Below are 10,549 nucleotides of genomic sequence, written 5' to 3'. Positions count from 1 at the left end.
TTTCCAGTAGCAGCAGAGACTCCCCTTTGCAAAGCTAAAAGGCCTGAATTACGTGGGCTAACAACAGGACTGAAGTGCATGTGTTCCCCAAAGAAGCACTGACAGGTGGCCAGCTTTCCCTCCCTGGGGGTAATATCTGTGTCCCACTGTTGGCAACCTCCAGCAGGTCTGGGGAGGATTTGAACCCAGAATGTTAGTCCCAGGCTGGGGGCCTCGGCAGGGAAGCTGACTTTGAGGATGACAGCAGAGCACTCTGCTATAAGCAGAGTGATCTCCAGGGAAAACAAATCCCTGTGGCCAGACAAAGCCAGCATAGCTTGAGGGGAATCAAAGAAGGAAATAGTTGTCCCCATGTCCCTAGGGAGTGGGACAGACAGGAAAGGGCTAAGGGAGCAGTAAGGAAGTTTTGCTTCTTTGCCATCCTAGGTCTGTCAATCCAAATTAGAAAAATACTTTGGAAGTGGCCTCAGGATGTGACTTGGGACACGGGAACAGAGCGGATGACTTGTAGGGGTCCCTTCAACCCTGCTGACTCCAACTGCAGCAAAGTCCCAGTGAAGTAAAGCTCTGGCTGTGCACACCTCAAGATACGGTGTGGGTGTGGGGTGAGCTGCAGCCCTGTGAGGAAGCAGAGTCAGTGGGACTTGCTGTCACACGGGTGGCAGCAAAGAGGTTTGGTGGCAATTGCCTTCCTGGAGTCAAAGTCCCCATAAGGGCCCTGCTCACATCCTTGGGAGCTCATGGAGATGTGGTCACCATTGCCTACTTCCCAGTCCTGCTGTTTTCCTCAGTTATGAAATCCCATGCAGCCCTGTCCAGGCAGCATGGGGTAATTAAAGACAAAGAGGCCCCATTCCTCAGGGACAGCCTCTTGGCAAGGGTGGAGAGGCTGTGGAGTTACAGGGAAGCAAGACGTGCCCAAAAACCCATCTCTCCCTGTCTTTGGGGAGCATAAAAGGAAAACTGAATTGCTGGATGAAGCATCTTCATCCATGGCTTGCTGAGGCCCAGAGAACTTAGCTGGCTTTTTGACATGTAGAAGGCTGGGAGCATGGAGGATAGATCACAGGGGCATCACTGCCACGATGGTGTGCACGGTCACCTCCACCACAACTGTCCCTACACAGTTCTGGCCAGCTCCTTCCATCAGCTGGGAATGGCTGCTCCATCCTTCACCAGAGCCACACGTATCCCTGGAATAATGTACAGGTGCAGCAGTTGCCTGGCCAGGCAGAAGATTAGCCCTCACCAACTTTTACATATATACTGCTTAGCAGCAGAGCTGCAGCACTGTTTCTCCTGCTTGAACAATGAGAAAGTGACATCAGCATCCTAAATCAAAGCCTCTCTGACCTCAGGCAGCTGGGGGAAATGTATGCATACATAGATATGTACATGCTTGTGGAGGTATGGTGAAAATCAGCCTAAGTAATGTGGTTTGGGGCTTTGCTTTTATAACCACAGCAATTCAGTCCAGATTAGAGATGGGCAGTGTCCCTGGGAGGTGACATGAGGTAAGAGGCTGTGTGACCTAGAAGAGTCAGCCAGAGATAAAACACCTCTGGGGCACTGAGGATAAGCTGCCAGTTGGAAACTTTCCTGCCCAGAAAAAGAAAAGGGACAGACTCTGAAAGGAATGTAGCAAAATGTACAGAGCCTCCCACTCCACTGAAACTTCTTGTTGTATTTATGCATCCACTGGGATGCATGAAATTAAAATGGATATCAAAATGGCCCTTTGCTCTCAGCTGCAAGGGAGACTCTGTTGAGAACCCATCCAACAGAAGGAAATGAGATCTCATTACATCAAATATTAGCTGATGTACTATCCCATTGGGCTTGTTATACAATCCAAATGATGCACCTCTTCAAAAAATAATTAGAAAAATGTTGCTAGAGACATAAAATACAAATGAAAAGGCTATACTTGTGTTTCAGGCCTGCCTGGCATGGAAAGGTGGGGTTTTGTTTTTGAGTATGTTCTCTCAAACATTAAAATCTGCCTGCCAATATGTTCTGAGCTTCACATGCTTCATTTAACTACAGACATAGCAACAGATAAATATGCCATGACAAATTTGGTAACATTACTTTATTGACGGCCAAAAAAAACCCCAGATCACTCAAGACTAAAAGCCTGAACTCCTGCCAAACAATCACAAGCGGAGTGCTGAGATGAAAGATTCCATGCCAGAAATGGATAGACACTACTAAAATGCCCAATAACTGGGAGGTCTCTGCAAAGGTGAGGACTCAGCTGCAGAAACAGAGAGTGAAAGCACAATGAAAGGGAAACAAACCACACCTGAGATGACTGGTCATTGCTGCTCAGGTGGCTGCATCAGCAGGACAAGAGAACATCAGGCAGGACTCATTTGTCAGAGGCTCTCAGTGCACCTTGTGCTCATGATGTATGTGGGGGATTTGAAGTACATATTTATGATGGCTGAAGGGAGCACTGAGCAGATTAAAGTTATATTTGCAGCTATTAAAAATGATCAGATTAGTGAAATCTAGAGACAAGAGAGAAGCTTCAGAGGGATGAGCCAAAGCTAATTAATTGGGCAGCGTGATGAGAGAAGAAATTAAGCGTGGACAGGGGGACGGTAAAACATATTGGAAGGAACAAGTTCAGTGCCTCATAATCACTAGTGATTTCTAAATTAACTGGAAGCATGAAGGCAAAAAAATTATGTGGGTGTATCTGTGGACAATAGAGCAAAAACCATCTGGTTAGTGTACAGTGGTGAGGAAAAAAGCCCTGAACATGCTGTCAGATTGCTTTCATAGAGGGATACAGAAAAGAATAAAAAATTTACAGTACTGTGTTGGCAATGATTCAGCTGTTATGGATTAATTGAGACTTTTCAATTAGAAGACAGATTCAGATCATTTGTTTTGAAAAACACTGTTAAAAAACCCCAAGTCTTCTGTAAAAATGAAGCATTAGGCCCTGGAGGGCAGAATGAAGTTTTTAAAGTGTTTATGAGGAAGTCTAACCCTTTAGGAGGCAACAGTAAACAACACATAAGATGCAGTTCCCTTATGAAACATAGCACCCAGCATTAGATCTTGTCAGGACTCTGATATGATGTGAATAGCACCTGATAACACAGATAACTCCAACCTCACATGTAGCTAAGGCTCCTGAGAAGCCTGTGTTTGCAGTATATATGAATAGCATCCTTCTGGAATTAGTGTCATTTTCCTCCTTCTTAGCAAACATCTTCTGAGGCAGCTGGAGATAAAAATGCTTCAGTGCAGTAAAATCCACAGGGAATCCCTTTCTAACCCTCCCTTGCTCCCCATCACCAATGGCCCTGAATGCCTCATGTAGCCATGTCAAAGGGGGGCCTCTTACCCCTTGTGAGTGGTGCTGAAGCAGTGTTCAGGTGTCAGGCACTGTTCTTTGGCACATGCTGGATGGAGAAAGGAGGTACTTTTGGAAAACTCCTGAATTCTGCAGTTATTAAGCTCCCAGTTGACATGCTGTGAATAGACATTCAGTGTGACCTTTTCCTTGCTCCAACTATGAAATCTTCCTGGATGCCTAAAGTATGTGGCAGAATCTCCAGGTCCTCACAGCATAAGAAACTCCCATTCTCCTGGACAGTTGCCTTAGGAGGACAGGACATGGAGGTCATTATGGAAAAGGGCAAGTCCTCATGAGGGCAAGAGACCACCATGAATTCCAAGTGTCCCCATCAGAACTGATGCTCCTGGACCAGAGCCAGCTGCGGTGTAGGATGGGAGAACTGGGGTGCAGTGTGGGATTTTCAAGGATATGAAGGGGGCAAGAAGGGAGAAGGAGGTGGTGTATATGGGTACAGTTGTGTCACGTAGGGGATATGTTCAGGGAAATAGCAGACATCTGGAGGACGAGTGGGATACGGAAGGGAACCCTGTGTGCTGTCTAGCTGCTTTGCATTGCTCTGGAAAAGCAAAGCAGCTCTAAACCCAGAATAGCTGCTCCATATGCTTTGGCTGTTTTTGCCTGCAGCCAGAGCTTTGTGGTAAATCTAGCCATGAAAGATAACAGTCTTTTAAAAATGCTGAGCTGGTGGGACTACTTGTCCTCCATGGATGACCTCAGAACAGTCCTTCCAGCCTGATTCACTGTGATTCTTGAAATGCTGAAGGTAAAACTCTGCATAATGAAGAAAATCAAGGGGAAAACCATACGACTTCAAAACTCTACTCCTGTGTAGCCTGAAACAAAAAAAAAGCTCAGTGAGCTTCAGCTGTAAAAATGTAGATGTGCTTGGGATAGGGCAGAGTGTTTGAGGCCTATCTGTGAACTTCTGCACCATATTATGTTGAATTGAAGTCATAAACTGAAGACTTCACTTTGACATAACTCTTCCCAAGAATAGACGTCTGTGACATGTGGTTGCCTGGCAAATCTTGCCCATTTCTGATTGTGAGAGAAGTGAGGTCAATGGCTGACAGACGTGATCCAGCCTTCCTGTTACTAGGGCTGGTTCTGCTGCTGGTACAGACTGCAGCCACTAGTCCCTAGGGCCTTGGAGGGCATGCAGCAAATAGCAGGATTCAGCCATGTTTTCAGAGGAGATGACAAAGAGAAAACTCCTCACATCCTACAGCTGGTTTTGAGACAACAGAGTTCAATCTCATTCTCTCACAAGGGCCTGGACTGTGGTGTGTGCTTCACTTCATTAAAGATTCTTCTACTTACTGTTTTCCTATTCCCTCTCATTTTTCAAAGTTGTTCTGCTCTGCCCAAAAAAACCCATAATGAGTGAGGATGTGTCCCAGCCTATGTATGTGAGGACATGGACAGCTGCAGCAGCTGGGGGCTCTCAGACTGTCCACATGCTGTGATGTAGTGACAGAGGGTTTAAGTCCAGCTCCAGGAAATACAGCTGCTACCTGAGGTGGCCATCACTTGCATGACAGCAGGTCTCCCACTGACTAATTGCTGAATAAACCCTCTTTAGAGGCTGGCAGAATGATCCCTGGGGACCTCCTTATGCAGCTATTAGCAGGAGGCAATGCCTCTGGAAATGAAGCTTTGCCAGGCTGCTGAAGCCCCAGATGAAAGGCAGGCAGCAGGGTTTAGGATGAAAATATCAGCAAGCAGCTGTGTGAGCACCACAGGGACCTTCCCCATTTGTGCTCAATCCCTTGCTGGCTCAGAGGAGCAGTGGTGGGCTGCATCCCAGTCCTTAGGATCCTGTAGCTTCCTGCAGACCCTTTAGCATCCCTCTGCCCTCCCCTGGGGGTTTGTGCTCAATTTGTGAGCAGTTGAGGGCACCCTCCGCTTCATGGCTGTAGTGGGGAGTGGACCTTGCAACCCCCTGCACATAGACCTGCAAATCTTGTGATGTCTCCTTGCTCTTCATTTCTGGTATCAAATCTCTGACAAGCTGACTGTGAACATATTAAGGAAATTCAACTTGTCAAATAGGAACAGAAGGACTTTGCCCCTCAAACCCTGAAAAAGTATTGAAATTCACTCGAATAAGCAAAAAATGACTGAGCTGTCACACATGAGGCACATGAATCATCTTCAGGGAGGAAAGCAATTTTGGCGATGTCTGGGCTTGAAGTAACTGTAGTTAACATTATAATGACTCATACCACATATGCGTCATATCGTTTTTCATTAAGAGCAGCATTCTGATGTCCTGTGACTAACTGGAAGCTGGAATTGTGCTCCCAAAGCCTTGGGATAGGAACTTGTCTTGCTCATAAGTTCTGTCTTAGCATCAAAGGCATTATCAGCATCCAAATATTAAAATAATAATAATAACAACAACAACAATAACAACAATAATTCTCAGATCAAACACTTCATTCAAGTGACAAATTGAGATGGGCTTTGTAGCTGTCATCCTCAAGAGTACCATGATTTTAGTAGGGAGAAAATGGATAAATTGAGGGCGAGCACCTCCAGAGAGGCCATTCTTCTTCTCTCAGCTCATTAATGTCAAATCAGGCTCTTCAGCCTGTTTCTGATCTTCAGACAAGGTTAAAATTTCCATTTCTGTCTCTCCACAGAAAGACCTTGGAGTCTTTTTCTATAACCCTATGACCCCCTCAGCATCCTCCCAACAAATTTTTTGATGTGAAAATCCATGATAGGCATGAGCATCAGCTCTGGAAGCCCAAGCTGCTCAGCCAACATCACCCAGAGCAGCCTGTGTTTGTCTGTATTTGCCAGGGACCTGAGCTAGCACTGACCCTTCACCCTGCAAAACAGGGTTCTGGAGGCTGGCCGAGTTTGGGGTGTCAGAGGGGAAGGGGTAATGTTGCACAAGAGATGCAATACAAGGATGGATGAGTTGGGGGCCACAAATGCAGGGGATTAGGGGAATGAACTATTGGCAACTTATTGAGAACAACCTCAATTTTCTGAGAGCAGAATCTGCAGTTTTTGTGGGCTCAGTCCGTTTTGCTTGGCCAGGGGAAGAGTCATGGCTCTGTCATGTTAGCTCATCTGATCAGACCAGTCCTCTCCACCATTTCAGCCTTGCTGTTGCCCCATGACATCAATCAGGCTGTTTTGGGGGCTGTTTCACTCTGTTGGGATGGCTCTGGAAGACAGTAGGGATACCCAAGGCAATGCCAGTGGACCATTGCCTCTGCTCCAATGCCAAAATACTCAAATTATATCAAAATTTGATGAGTGGTAGGAGAAAATTACCAGGAAATGGGAGGTAAAGGTGAGGAGATCCCCAGGAACAAACTGTCACAGGGAAAAATGGGAGAGATGTAGCTCTGGGATATGAGCCAAGGATGCACTGAGCTGCCAGGGGAACAGTTTTGGGCGCCTACACCACAGCTATGTTTTGATCGTAGCATAACTCCACTTCCCAGAGGGCTGCCATGGGCTTTGAAGCACAACTGATGTCAGTTGTTGGCCAGGGTTGCCTTGTTTTTGTGCTGGTAGAGCTACAGCACCCACTCAGGGATGGAGTCCTCTGTGGGGGATTACAATGAGCAGTCCTAAAGTGACTGCTGGATCCTGCAGGAGGTCACAGGCTGGGTACCATAAGAGTTTGTTCAGAAACCTCTGTGTAGCTGGGAAGCACCCTTCCTGCTGAGACCTGCCCTGGGATAAGGCTTTGAAGAGATGGGTGAGATGCCCTGGTGCAGAGCAGCAGTAGATGTGCTATAGCAAGGCAGACTTCCTATGGCTGTCTTTGGGGTTGGTCTCATGTTCTCAGGGCAATGGCTCCTCCAGGCTCTGGACCCTACTAAATATTGAGCTGTCAGCTTAAAACCACTTCTCATAACCAAATTGTCCTCCAGCATAATGACAACATCGAATCTGGGTGTGAGCAGAGTAGCTGAGGGCTATCCTGGAGTTACTGTATCAAACTGCAGAAAGAGAAAAAACACAATCTGGAAGATACCTGCAGTGCTAAACACACATTACCCTGCTATCTGAAGAAACAGATCAGCCAAAAAAATGATTACCAAACTTTACAAAATATACCACCTATGGGCTAAAAGAAACAAGAGAAAGTGCATCTCAAAGGGAAATATTGATAGAAAAAGTGATGAGTTACGAGAACAAGTTGCTTACATTTGAAGCTCCCTCTCAATCCTTGCAGCAGGACAAGGACCGTACTCTCCCTGCTGAAGAGCAAGAGCTGTCATGGGTGGCACTGATGCACCATCTGAAATCCATATCAGGCCAATAATCATTCACATCAGCTGCTGAGATACCTTTCAGAGGCTAGATTGGCAGGAGGAAGAATCTTACAAACCTTGGGAGGTGAGATTGCCTGGAGATAGAGACAAAAATACAATAGCAGTGGGGTCCAGAGAGAAACAGCAGTCATATAAATTGCCAATTCAGCTTTGCCTTCCTAACCCCAGGACATCCATCCCCCATGCTGGACCTGTGAGTAGGCTGCAGCATCTGCAGACCAGCTCCAAAGTACATCCACAAGCAGACAGGCCGTGGTGAGGAGCTTGACTCTAAGAAGTGGCCAATATATTTGTTTTCTTGTGGATGCTTGGCTGTAAAAGCAAACTGTGCATGAAGTCCATATAGCTACTTGTTTTTATTTGGGTCCCTTTTCAGGGTTATAGATTTAGCTATATCATTAACTGCCTCAACCTCAGCCCAGAGATCATTTATAAACAGGAAAGTATTTCAAGTGTTGAATGTGCCAAGCTATGACATAAATGGGTATAGTTTAGAGGGACTGTGCTGTAATCAATTGTCTCAGGATACTGTTATCTGTGAGACACAGATACAATCTCATAAAGACAGTTCTAAAAGCTGAGAATACAAATAAAAATATTTTACAAACCTCTCTCTCACTGATGCATTTTTAATACAACATTTCTAATACAGCATGTTAAACCCATCAGCACAAATGGCATAATTGCTGCCTCAAAGGCCTGCCTGCCCTTTTATTTCACCTCCCTCCACCAGCTGGTGAGACCCACATGTGCAGCCCTGTGGGCTTGGGGCCACAGCTCTGGGCCTGAGCAGGTACAGCCTGAGCACCAAAATGATGATGTAGCTTCTGGATTCAGGTGTCCCAGCCAGGATTATCTCATAGCAGCATGTCCAGGACACGTGGCTGGACATCATTCCCTATTGCAGCATCTCTCAATGCTCCAAAGGTCCCATGTTTTTAAAAATAAACCTCTGCTCTAGACTGATGTGCCAACTTTGCAAAGTTGCTCTGATTCCGCTCTTCTTAACTGAGTATCAGTGCCCTGCACTGCTCCCCATACCAGTGTACTGTCAAAGCATCAGGGTCCTGCATCATCTCTGCTGGCTCTGGAAACAGGGAAGGTGGGGGACCAAAGTGCGTTCTTTGTTTTCAGCCAGTAGTGCAATTTGCACAGGCTGTACTCTGATTTACTGCACCCCCTGATGACCATGCAAGAGCAGTAAACACCTACATGGCCATTTGGCTCAATTATTGTAATTCCCTCTCCACAGGGCTTCTCTATTGTGCCTTGCAGGTTGTTCTGGAAGCAGCAGCACACTGGCTTACTGGCTGGAGATTCATTATCATATCATCTTCACTTCTGCCACCTGTAAAGCAGTGGATTGATTGATTTGGTCTCGCTAGTCTCTAAAGCCTTAATCAATGTTTATTGTGGATGTCTTAAAATCCCATTCTCCATCCACACAGGAACTGACTCTCAAATCTTGTCAAATCTTGTCCTCACCTTAGGCCTCTCTGCTCTTTCAGCAGCGCTGCTATAGAGAGGGAAGGGCGGGGCCCTGAATACACTGCAGCAATTGGTATTATTCTTCTTCCTCACCCAGCTGCAATGTAATTTGTAATGGTAATTACTGAAGTAATTACCATTTTCTAACACCCAGAGATGTCAGTGACAGGCAGTATGCTGGCAGCAGGTATTGCGTGGACATGAAAAAGGGAAATGTAGAGGGCATATCTGGGATGCTGCACATAATAGCACAAAGCCAGAAGTGGAACTTAGAATAGCACTCAGCAGAAGTGCCTTTGAGAGAGCTCAGAGCTAGAGCGGTCAGTAGACCAAGAAGAATGATCAGAAGCTAAACAGAGAGAAGAGTAAGGATAGAGTTAGGGAGTTAAGGATGAGAAGTTCAAACTTGATTCAAGAAGAAGACAACAGAGAGAAAGCAATTGATATCACATCCTGGAGACAGAAGTAGGTGCTATTGGGCATGGGCTGAAGAAGGCAGAGATAAAAGAATATGGCTGGGAGCTGAAAAGCAGAAGCTATCAAAACATGATTTTGACCAGCACCTGATTAGAGCTACAGCTGTCCATGCACTGAGGGCAAGCCAGACTCTAGAAAGGCCAGGCACAACCAATTGGCACAACTTGGGCATGGGCTGGATGTGCAAGGAGAGGGATGGAGGATGGATGAAGGTGCTCACTCCAAGCTTCAGTTGCAGTGTGAGGAGCATCACCAGGAGAATATCACCCTGCTGGTATGGTAGCTTTTTAGCATTCTCATTGCCACCTTTTTTTCCCCTCTTGTTCTGCACCATTTTCCTTTAATTTGCTCATTAAAGGGGGCTGGGTTATTACAAAAAGTTGTGACATTTTCTCTTTAAACCTGTGGAATAGCCAGAGCCCTGAAATTGCCCTGAATTCTAATGGGTACAATCCTGGCTCAAATTATTGGCAAGCTTTTCACTGACTCTTGCAGAGCCAAGATTTCACCTCAGATGGACCCTATCTTTCAATTAAAGGTATTACTCTTAATATTCATTAAAATTCTGTCTAATCCTAGCTTTGCAAGGGGCAAACCCTGAAATTCATTAAAAGACTTGTATAAAAAGCAGAAAGGACCAGTCAGGAAAAGAGCCTTATTTGAGAGGCTAAGGAATGCCATCTTAAATTTGCCAGATCTGAAAACTGGGACAACCTGATGCTGGAGCCCACTGGGAACATGATGTCCCTGGGTGTGAGTGGCTACAGAGCTGATGGGAACTCCTTCAGCTCCCCACAGTTTTGCTCTTGTAGCTCCTTGTCTTTTCCAAGGGTCCCAGTGCTGAGGCAGGCGAGTGCAGGGGAAGGAAGCAGCATGGGGCTAAAGAAGCTAGGAAAAGCCCAGC

The sequence above is a fragment of the Lonchura striata genome, chromosome 6 (genome assembly GCF_046129695.1).
Source record: "Lonchura striata isolate bLonStr1 chromosome 6, bLonStr1.mat, whole genome shotgun sequence".
Lineage (NCBI taxonomy): Eukaryota > Metazoa > Chordata > Aves > Passeriformes > Estrildidae > Lonchura > Lonchura striata.
Note: the sequence above shows the minus strand (reverse complement) of the source record.